Source organism: Crotalus tigris, unplaced genomic scaffold, assembly GCF_016545835.1.
Source record: "Crotalus tigris isolate CLP2741 ecotype Arizona unplaced genomic scaffold, ASM1654583v1 scf7180000020740.19678, whole genome shotgun sequence".
Taxonomy (NCBI): Eukaryota; Metazoa; Chordata; class Lepidosauria; order Squamata; family Viperidae; genus Crotalus; species Crotalus tigris.
In genome coordinates, this window is record NW_024098160.1 from 1 (window position 1) to 11,978 (window position 11,978).

The window sequence follows — 11,978 nt, forward strand, 5'->3', positions numbered from 1 at the left end:
CTCCCTGTTGCTTGTCACCTTCTTGCCACTTTCACCCACTAATGGACCAGTCATTTCCTTCACTTTTTTCTTGTTTTTAACATGTTGAAAGAAGCTTTTTTTGTTATTTTTGACTTTGGTCACAAGCCTTAGTTCATTTTGAGCCTTGGCTTTCTTCACTTCATCTTTGCAGGCTCGGGCTATTTGCTGATATTCTGACTTAGTTATGTTCCCCTCTTTCCACTTTCTATATTTGTCCTTTTTATCTTTCAATTTGTCAGAGAGTTCTTTATGCAGCCATGCTGGTTTCTTTTGGGAGCTGTTGTTTTCCCTCTTTGTTGGTATTATGCTAGACTGTGCTTTTATTATCTCATTTTTCAAAATTTCCCAAGCTTCTTGAGTTGTTTTCCCCTTGAGGATTCTCATCCATGGAATCCTTCCCAAGCCCTCTCTAAGTTTATTGAAATTAGCTCTCTTGAAGTCCAAGACTCTAGTTTGACTGTGTTATATTGCTTGTGCTTCTATAATGTTGAATTCTAATATAATGTTGAATTCTAATATTGCATGATCACTTCCTCCCAGGGTTCCTATGGCTTCAACACCGTCTATCATTTCATCTCTGTTAGTGAGAATTAGATCCAAAATGGCTAATCCCCTAATTCCCTTCTCTACTTTTTGGGAGACAAAGTTGTCTGCTAGGTTTTGCCCGGACCTGTGTGAATCTTCCACTTGGTGGGTCGGGTTTGTCTCCCAGTTTGATGTCGGGTAGTTAAAAGTCCCCCATTATACTATATTGTGATGTCTTCCTACATACCTTAGTTAGCTGACTAGGTGACAAAAAATCATCTATTTCCTCTGATTTTGGTTGGGTGGTCTGTAGTATACCACCGATGGCAGGCTGGTCATTTCCTTCCTTCCCCTTCGACTTCCCCCCCCCTTTTATATTGACCCAAATGCATTCAAGACAGTTTTTATCATTGTTGTACTCTATTTCTGTGGAGATGTAGTTATTTCTTATATAGAGAGCAACTCCACCTCCTCTTTTTTTTGGTCTGTTTCTTTTAAATAATTTAAATCCCTCTAGCTGTGTGTTCCATGTGTGAGTTTCATCCCACCATGTTTCCGTAATGGCAACAATATCGTATCTGCCCTCATTAACCTGAATTTCTAGTTCACCCGGTTTGCTGTTCATACTCTGTGCATTGGTGTATAAACATTTGAGTCCTTTGTGAATGGCCCTGTGTTTCCTTCCTACATAACCTGTGTGGTGCCTGAGTTCCCCTATTGTCTTACCACCTATTTGGTTAGTGCACTTTATGTGGCACTCGCTATTAGAGGCTTCATTTTGCTTGATAGCAAGATTGATATTCTTGTCCACACACACATCTATGCTACATGCACTGATAGCCCTATAGTTTTTAAATTGCCGGGGACAGGGTTGTTCCGTGTCAATTAACTCCCTGTCCCCGCTGTTTAGTTTAAATTTCCCTCCAGAAAATCTGTGAATTTATAGCCGAGTAACTCAGTCCCTTTTTTGATGGATGCAAACCATCTCTTTTGTACATCTTTTGATTGGACCAGCTATTGACATCGTGACTAATATATCCAAAGCCTTCCCCTTTACACCACTCCTTTAGCCACATATTGAATTGTGCTATGCGCTGGCCTTTTCCGTTTTGCTCCTTATACACTGGTAAGACCTCTGAGAAAGTAAGCCTACAGCCTATTCTGCTAAGTTCCTTCCCCAAGCTCTGGAAATCATTCTGCACAGAGAGTACATCTTTTTGGGATAGATCATTAGTGCCAAGATGTACAATAGCCTCCACATCCAAGTCCTTGCTGCCATTCTTGATTATTTTAGAAATACGCTTCTTGTCCCTACTGGCAGTAGCACCTGGAAGATACCTGACCTCTTTCAAAGCCTCTGTGTCCTTCCCTAAATTTACATCCCTTATAATTGAATCACCTACCAGAAGGTAGCTTCTCTTTTTGGGAGCCTTTCTATTCTTGCATGACTGATGTGCAATACCTGATTTACACTTTTCCCTGTCAGAATCTAGTTCTTCATCTCGGACCACAATCCCCTGCTTATTTGAGTTATCTTCACAAATACCTTTACCTGTCTCCTTAATGTCCCTATTAAGGTCAGCAAGGGCACTGTAACTGTTGTGCAGGGACACAGCGAAAGCTTTGTGTTTATGGTTCACAGCTCTCACCCTGCCAGATCCCACGGTTGTCCACACTGCCCTTCTCCTGCAGGATCTTTGTGGTAAAGGGGGCTGATAGCATGGGGGCTTACCAGAGTAGAGGGGCTGAACTGGACACCTAATTTCTGCCCGAAGAACACGGATTACAGACCCTAGGTAAATGATCTGTCCTTGTAGGCTAGTGATTTGTTTACAGATAGGACAGTTTCCAAGTGTGAAAAGGGTACTGCGAAAGACAGCTGCAAAGCAAGTGTTGCACTGAACTAAGCCAGACATCTTAGATACAAGGGATGTCACACACACTTGCCCTGAATGTACTGCTACTGTTTGTGATTTTTAGTTATATAATTATATAATTCGCGCACCATTAGGCGCGCGGGCCGCTACTTTCCTGGTGGATTCTCCCAAAACTTACAGATTAAGCAGCAGCTGAGGCAATGCAGCACGTTCCAGCAGCCCGACCGGAATTGAAATGGGGTTTAAATAGAGTATAATACACTATAAGTATAATGTATTATACTCTATTTAAACCCCCTTTCAATTCCGGTCGGGCTGCTGGAACGTATAGTGAAGGAAGACTCAAAAAATACTTTATTGTTCTGCATCATATCTTCCAAGCGTTACCCAGTTGCAACAGTTTGTACAACAATTCAAAACATAATACAGTCTTACGGATAAAATACATAAAAGCATAATCCAATATTTTAAGGATAAAAAGTCACACAAAAATTACAAAAGCAATGATAAAATACCATGGGTTAAATAGTTCACTAATTTAAAATGACATTTTTGACAAAAGGTGAGGTGTAAAAGGAACCATAGTTGTCATCAAAAGATTTTTCTCAGAAGAAAGAAAACACAACTTCAGTGTTCAAATACATAAATATCACAACAGGTATCTCTTGGTGAAGAGATGGTGATAAGAAAGAATACATAAAAACAGGTAAAAGATAAAACTTGTCTACCATAAGCATCACAACTACTTAACAACAGTAAATCAGGAGTAAAACTCAGTTGTATTACAAAAAAAAAATGTCAAACAGAAATTTCAGGAACAAAAAGACAAATGTGTGTGACAAAAGAAATCAAAATTCTTGAGGTGACCGCCATACTGTGTGTCATGTTTAATATTTATCATTCAAAACATAACTTACACATTTTAAACAACAGCCGTGGATAAAATTATTCCAAATAGAAATCTTTTATCAATCACTGGCCACACCAGACATTAACAAGAGCGGTTGAGGTTTTCTGTCTGGTTCTAAGAACCATGGCTGTGGCTAAATTTATGCCAGGCAGAAAACTATAAAATCTATTATCAATCACCGGCACACCCAGCGTTAAAAAGGGCCATTGAGATGCTTTCTGGTTCTAAGAACGACCATCGTGCCTAAATTAAGCCAGGCAAGAAATCTACTCAGGGTTTCAATGGCCACATCTAGAATTTAAAAGGGTCACACAGATTTATTTTCCAGTTCGAGGACATAATGTTTCACTCTAGCAAAAAACTAGTTATTAATTTGTAGAGATGGCAATACCTCGTATTAAAGTGTGTCACCAGGTTTACTTTTGGTTCCAAGAGATCTGGCTGCAGCTGACATTATTTCTCAGGGTATGAAGTTGGGAGGGAAGCGATTCAAAAGGATTCCCTTCCAGTTTGAGACTCAGCTAGGGCACCGGAGGAGGCTTGTAGTTGAGCGCTGTTGACTCCTCCAGTGTGACTCGCCTGGCTGCTCACTCAGGTACTGAAAGGGTCTCCCTCCCAGGGTGGGTCTCACAGAGTGTGTGCTCAGAGGCTGGACGAGCCTGGGAGCGTCTGGCTGCCTACTCATTCAGTGTGAGTTTCACAGAATAGTAACTCAGGGGCTGGAAGACCCCTGTCAGGAGTGCCTTGGCATCACCTCTGAGTCAGGATGGCCTCAGCAGCAGTGCAGCCTTTTGCCCAAGAAATGCAGCCCATCAACTCACCCGTGCCCATTTACAGCCAGCTTTCCTCCTCCGCTGCCCTCCCGCAGCCATTCTCCACGGCCAGTGGGCCCTTGGCCCTCTGCCTGTCGCCCTTCGGCCCGGCCAATTCACCCAGATACCGTTTGTCTTGGGTCTTTGTCTGTACAGGACAAATAGCCCACAGCCAGCTGGGTGGCAGGCAGGAGCCATGGTGCTGCGGGGGCAGCGTGCAATGAGCAATCCCAGGGGCTGGGGAGGGCAGTTGTGATGCAAGATTTTTTAAAGTGCTGTGGCTGCTCTGCATGTTTTGGGGCCTTGCAGCTCTGATCCCAGAATCGGAAGGAGGGGGACTGGCAGCAGAAGTAGCAACCACCGGGGCCACTGGGGGGAGCAGTCAGACAAGAGTGTGTTGGGGAACGAGGGAGGGAGGGAGGGAGGGGCACCTCAAGGGGGCTTCACAAAGACAGCTTGACTCGCAACTCAAACGAAAGAGAGGAGGAGGAAAAAGGCCGGAGCAGCTTCTGCCACAGCCAGGGAGGCGGGTTAGGGGGGCACACAGGCAAACAGCAAGGCCAGCTTGGCTTCTACCCACCCTTCCCTCCCACGACGGGTCACAGTTCCAACCCCCAAGCCCATGCCATTTGCCCTCCCTTCCCTCCCACGACGGCGCACGCAGTCCCATCAGCCCCAGCCCTTGCCATTTGCCCTCCCTTCCCTCCCACGACGGCGCACGCAGTCCCATCAGCCCCAGCCCTTCCCATTTGACCTCCCTTCCCTCCCACGACGGCGCACGCAGTCCCATCAGCCCCAGCCCTTCCCATTTGCCCTCCCTTCCCTCCCACGACGTCGAACACGCATTCCCATCATCCCCAGCCCCTTGCCATTTGCCACTCCCTTCCCCTCCCACGACGGCGCACAGCAGTCCCATCATCCCCAGCCCTTCCCCATTTGCCCTCCCTCCCTCCCACGACGGCGCAACGCAGTCCCATAAATCCCGCCAGCCCATGCCATTTGCCCTCCCCTTCCCTCCCACGACTGCGCACGCAGTCCCATCAGCCCCGCCCTTCCCATTTGCCCTCCCTTCCCTCCCACGACGGCGCACGCATTCCCATCAGCCCCAGCCCTTCCCATTTGCCCTCCCTTCCCCATTTGCCCTCCCTTCCCTCCCACAACGGCGCACGCAGTCCCATCAGCCCCAGCCCTTCCATTTGCCCTCCCTTCCCTCCCACGACGGCGCACGCAGTCCCATCAGCCCCAGCCCTTCCCATTTGCCCTCCCGTCCCTCCCACGACGGCGCACGCAGTCCCATCAGCCCCAGCCCTTCCCATTTGCCCTCCCTTCCCTCCCACGACGGCGCACGCAGTCCCATCAGCCCCCAGCCCTTCCCATTTGCCCTCCCTTCCCTCCCACGACGGTGCACGCAGTCCCATCATCCCCAGCCCTTGCCATTTGCCCTTCGTTCCCTCCCACGACGGCGGACGCAGTCCCATCAGCCCCCAGCCCTTCCCATTTGCCCTTCCTTCCCTCCCACGACGGCGCACGCAGTCCCATCATCCCCAGTCCTTGCCAGTTGCCCTCCCTTCCCTCCCACGACGCGCGCACGCAGTCCCATCAGCCCCAGCCCTTTGCCATTTGCCCTTCCTTCCCTCCCACGACGGCGCACGCAGTCCCATCAACCCCAGCCCTGCCATGTGCCCTCCTTCCCTCCCACGACGGCGCACGCATCCCCATCACCCCAGCCCTTCCATTTGCCCTCGCTTCCCTCCCCACGACGGCGCACGCAGTCCCATCAGCCCCAGCCCTTGCCATTTGCCCTCCCTTCCCTCCCACCCCACGACGGCGCACGCAGTCCCATCAGCCCAGCCCTTCCCATTTGCCCTCCCTTCCCTCCCACGACGGCGCACGCAGTCCCATCAGCCCCAGCCCTTGCCATTTGCCCTCCCTTCCCTCCCACGACGGCGCACGCAGTCCCATCAGCCCCAGCCCTTGCCATTTGCCCTCCCTTCCCTCCCACGACGGCGCACGCAGTCCCATCAGCCCCAGCCCTTGCCATTTGCCCTCCCTTCCCTCCCACGACGGCGCACGCAGTCCCATCAGCCCCAGCCCTTGCCATTTGCCCTCCCTTCCCTCCCACGACGGCGCACGCAGTCCCATCATCCCCAGTCCTTGCCAGTTGCCCTCCCTTCCCTCCCAAGGCGCAAGCAGTCCCATTAGCCCACGCTTCCCTCCCATGACGCTCCAGTTCCAGCAGCACACCAGCCCTGTTTGCCTGTGTGCCCCCCTAACCCGCCTCCCTGGCTGTGGCAGAAGCTGCTCCGGCCTTTCTCCTCCTCCTCTCTTTCGTTTGAGTTGCGAGTCAAGCTGTCTTTGTGAAGTCCCCTTGAGGTGCCCCTCCCTCCCTCCCTCGTTCCCCAACACACTCTTGTCTGACTGCTCCCCCCAGTGGCCCCGGTGGTTGCTACTTCTGCTGCCAGTCCCCCTCCTTCCGATTCTGGGGTCAGAGCTGCAAGGCCCCAAAACATGCAGAGCAGAGCACTTTTTAAAAAAAATCTTGCATCACAGCTGCCCTCCCCAGCCCCTGGGGTTGTTCATCGCATGCTGCCCCCGCAGCACCATGGCTGGGGGCTATTTGTCCCATATAGCCAAAGGCCCGGGACAAAGGGTGTCTGGGTGAATTGTCCAGGCCGAAGGGCGACGGGCAGAGGACCAAGGGTCCACTGGCCGTGGAGAATGGCTGCGGGAGGGCAACGGAGGAGGAAAGCTGGCTGTAAATGGGCTGAGGCGAGTGGCAGGGGGCGAAGGAGGCGTGACCAAGGGTCCATGCCTAAACATGGGGGGCGGTGCAGATGGAATCAGGAATAGTGCATCTCTTTTGTCTCTCTGGTTTCATGGACTGCAATGATCATGATCATCATTGACCAGTGAGGGAAGCGATCCAAAAGGATTCCCTTCCAGTTTGAGACTCAGTTGGGGAGCCTCAGGGACCGGGAGAGACTTCCAGCCGAGGGCTGTTGACGCCTCCAGTGTGATTCGCCCTCGCTGCTCACTCGGGGACTGAAAGAGAGAGACTTCTGGTGTGAGTCTCAGAAAGTATCTGCTCATGGACTGAGTGAGTCTGGGAGCCGATAATTATCCACATCCATTCGGTGTGAGTGTCACACAAGCTCAGGGACTGAAAGACCTCTAAAAATGAGTCATCACTATTTACAGGATGGATTGGCATGTGGAATGCTTGTGTGGCCCTTCTCAAGTTCTAAGAAGTACAGCTGTGGCTAACATTACACTAGGCCAGAATACTAATTACTGTTTTAATAATCAGTGACCAAGCCTAGCAATAGAAAGGGCCATAGACATTTTCTTTTGGGTTTTAAGAACCATTACCAGGCCTAACAGTAAGGAGGCAAGAAAAGTATGGAATCTTATGTACATCATGGAACACACCTAGAATGGGCTAAAAATACAACAGGCAAGAAAACGAGAATCCCTATTATGTAGCAATGGTCACAGATAGGATTAAAATGTGTAGTGTGGTGTGATCATGAAAGTGGCTTACATTTTCAGCGATTGTTCTAAAGGTCAGTTTTGACATAATTGGTGAAATAGCATTCTTGGTGGAGATCATGTTCATTCTTGCGTTCCATTCCTTCTTCCTCCTTTTTCACCATCAACACTGCAGGCTGACAAGTGAGTCTTCTGTCTTCTAGGATGGTGTAGAGTACATGCCTTTGAGATAAAAAAAAAAAATCAACATTACTTCAGCTGCCACTGAGGTTTTACACCTAAGAAGGCACAATACACTGTGGTTACTATTACCTCAGAGGCAGGTGTTACCCCTACTTACCTAGGAAGAATGGACCATCAATTTTTTTTTGGGGGGGGAACATTGACCTCCCTCCATATCATAAAACTTTGAAGAATACAACTTACCTCACAGCGTAGGAGGCGCCATCACAGCCAAAGGCTAATAGGGCTTGAACTGGAGACATTTTCTTGCTGTCTTGGTTCTTCTTTTTTCTTTCTTCGCCTTTGTTTCTTCCTCCGTGTCTCTTCTGAGGAACATTTGGCAACAGGCGTGCAAATGTTCCTCCCCTCGATCTCAGGGACTCTAAAGCTACAAAAGCTTTTATAGATCAACGGCCACACTTAGCATTAAAAAGGGCCGTTGAGGCTTTCTTTCTGGTTCTAAGAACCATCGCCATGGCCAGAATTATGCCAGGCAAGAAAGGTATAAAATCTATAATGGATCAACAGCCACACCTAGCATTAAAAAGGGCCATTGAGGTTTTCTTTTGGTTCTAAGAACCATCGCCATGGCTAGAATTATGCCAGGCAAGAAAGGTATAAAATCTATTATCCATCAATGGCCACACTTAGAATTAAAAAGGTCCATTGAAACTTTTTTTCTGATTCTAAGATCGATCGCCATGGCTAAAATTACGCCAGGCAGAAAACTATAAAATCTATGATTAATCACTGGCCACGTTGGTCATTTAAATGGGCCACTGAGAGGTTTTCTTTCTGGTTCTAAGAACCATAGCCATGGCTAAATTTACACTAGGCAGAAAACTATAAAATCTATTATCAATCAATGGCCACACCTAGAATTAAAAGGTCCATTGAAACTTTCTTTCTGGTTCTAAGAACCGTTGCCAGGGCTTAATTTATGCCAGGCAAGAAAGATATAAAATCAACTATCTACAAGATCGTATTCATTCTTGATTTCCATTCCTTCTTCTTGTACTTTTACCATCAAAGCTGAGTCTTCTGTCTTCTAAGATGCTGTAGTACATGCCTTTGAAATAAAAAAAAAAATCAACGTTACTTCAGCTGCCACTGAGGTTTTACACCTAAGAAGGCACAATACACTGTGGTTACTATTACCTCAGATGCAGGTGTTACCCCTACTTACCTAGGAAGAATGGACCATCAATTTTTTTTGCTGGGGGGGGGACCATTGACCTCCCTCCATATCATAAAACTTTGAAGAATACAACTTACCTCACAGCGTAGGAGGCGCCATCACAGCCAAAGGCTAATAGGGCTTGAACTGGAGACATTTTCTTGCTGTCTTGGTTCTTCTTTTTTCTTTCTTCGGCTTTGTTTCTTCCTCCGTGTCTCTTCTGAGGAACATTTGGCAACAGGCGTGCAAATGTTCCTCCCCTCGATCTCAGGGACTCTAAAGCTACAAAATCTTTTATAGATCAACGGCCACGCTTAGCATTAAAAAGGGCCGTTGAGGCTTTCTTTCTGGTTCTAAGAACCATCGTCATGGCCAGAATTATGCCAGGCAAGAAAGGTATAAAATCTATAATGGATCAACAGCCACACCTAGCATTAAAAAGGGCCATTGAGGTTTTCTTTTGGTTCTAAGAACCATCGCCATGGCCAGAATTATGCCAGGCAGAAAACTATAAAATCTATAATCAGTCAACAGCCACACTGGTCATTTAAAAAGGCCATTGTAATTTCCTTTCTGGTTCTAAGAACCATCACCATGGCTAAAATTACGCCAGGCAGAAAACTATAAAATCTGTTATCGATCAACAGCCATGCCTAGCATTTAAAAGGGCTGTTGGGGAGGTTTCCTTTCTGGTTCTAATAACCATTGCCAGGGCTTAATTTATGCCAGGCAAGAACGATATAAAATCTATTATCTAAAACATTATATTCTTCTTAATTTCCATTCCTTCTTCTTGTACTTTTACCATCGACGCTGAGTCTTCTGTCCTCTAAGATGCTGTAGTACATGCCTTTGAGACAAAAAAAAAAATCAGCATTACTTCAGCTGCCACTGGCGTTTTACTCCTATGAATGCACAATACACTGTGGTTACTATTACCTCAGAAGCAATTGTTACCCCCTACTTACCTAGGAAGAATGGACCATCAATTTCCTAGGAAGAATGGACCATCCACTTCACTCCATATCCTAAGACTCTGAAGAATACAACTTACCTCACAGCGTAGGAGGCGCCATCACAGCCAAAGGCTAATAGGGCTTGAGCTGCAGACATTTTCTTGCTGTCTTGGTTCTTCTTTTTTCTTTCTTCGCCTTTGTTTCTTCCTCTGTGTCTCTTCTGAGGAACATTTGGCAACAGGCGTGCAAATGTTCCTCCCCTCAATCTCAGGGACTCTAAAGCTATAAAATCTTTTATAGATCAACGGCCACACCTAGTATTAAAAAGGGCCGTTGAGGCTTTCTTTCTGGTTCTAAGAATCATCGCCATGGCCAGAATTATGCCAGGCAGAAAACTATAAAATCTATAATCAATCAACAGCCACACTGGTCATTTAAAAAGGCCGTTGTAATTTCCTTTCTGGTTCTAAGAACCATCACCGTGGCTAGAATTACGCCAGGCAGAAAACTGTAAAATCTATAATCAATCAACAGCTGTGTCTAGCATTTAAAAGGGCTGTTGGGGAAGTTTCCTTTCTGGTTCTAAAAACCATTGCCGTGGCTAAATTTACAGCTGGCAAGAAAAGTATTAAATCTATTATCTACAGTTCAGTTTTGATTTATGTGGTGAAGTAGCATTCTTGATATTCATTCTTGCGTTCCATTCCTTCTTCCTCCATTTTCATCTTTTGTCTTCTAAAATGGTGTAGCAGAAGTCTTTGAGTTAAAAAAAATAGTATTACTTCAGCTGCCCCTGGAGTTTTACTCCGAAGAATGCACAAAGTACAGTGGTTACTATTACCTCAAGTGCAAGTGTTACCTTTCCTTATCAAGGCATAATGCAGAGGTTCCCAACCATTTGGGCACCAGGGAATGGTGCCATGGATAAAGGGTTTCCGCGGACCAGAGGGGGTATGGTTTTGAATACCTGCATCCTGAGGATGGAGTTTGCTTGTTTGTGTGGCCTGCTTGGTGGCATGGTGCGGTCCAGTGCTGGTCCACAGACTGAGGGTTGAGGACCCCTGGCATAATAGATCAACAAGTAGTGGAAGACCACCCACCTCCCTCCATATCCTAAGTCTTTGAAGAATACAAGACTCAACTAAACTTACCACACAGTGTAGGAGGCTCCATCACAGCCAAAGGCTAATAGGGCTTGAGCTGGAGACATTTTCTTGCTGTCTTGGTCTTCTTTTTTCTTTCTTCGCTTTTGTTTCTTCCTCTGCTGTGCACAGCAAGGGTTGTCTCTTTTGAGGAACATTTGTCAGCAAGAGTGCACTTGCTCATTAGAAAAGGACTGTTGAGGTTTTATTTCAGGTTCTGAAAACCATTACCATGGCTAAAATTATGCCAGGCAAGAAAACCATAAAGTTTATAATCTATCAACAGCCATGCCTAGCTTTAAAAGGGGCCATTGAGAGTTCCCCCCCCCAGTTCTAAGAACCATCGCCATGGCTAAATTTATGCCTGGCAACAAACATTTAAAACTTTATTATCTACAGCTCAGTTGTGATTGAGTTGGTGAAGTAGCATTCTTGATGGAGACCATATTCATTCTTTTATTCCATTCCTTCTTTCTCCATTTTCACCATCAACACTGCAGGCTGACAACTGTGTCTTCTGTTTTCTAAGATGGTATAGTAGACGCCTTTGAGATTAAAAAAAAATATCAATGTTACATCAGCTGCCCCTGGAGTTTTACTCCTAAGAATGCACAATACACAATGGTTACTATTAGCTCAGATGCAGGTGTTACCATTCCTTATCTAGGCATAATGCAGAGGTTCCCAACCTTTTGGGCACCAAGGACCGGTGCCGTGGAGAAAGGTTTTCTGTGGACCAGAGGGGGTGTGGTTTTGAATACTGCCTGAATCTTGAGGATGGAGCTTTGCTTATTTGTGTGGCCCACTTGCTGGCATGCTGCGGACCAGTGATGGTCCACCGACCAGG

At 47.0% G+C, this 11,978-nt stretch overlaps 1 long non-coding RNA gene across 1 annotated transcript; it reads right to left on the minus strand.

Moving 5' to 3' along the window:
* Positions 1 to 7,427: 7,427 nt before the first annotated feature.
* On the minus strand, positions 7,428 to 10,120 carry LOC120319455. The gene is made up of 2 exons (XR_005559764.1): positions 10,088 to 10,120; positions 7,428 to 7,856 (listed from the first exon to the last, which is right to left on the minus strand). It is a non-coding gene; the product is annotated as an uncharacterized LOC120319455 (long non-coding RNA).
* Positions 10,121 to 11,978: the final 1,858 nt, after the last annotated feature.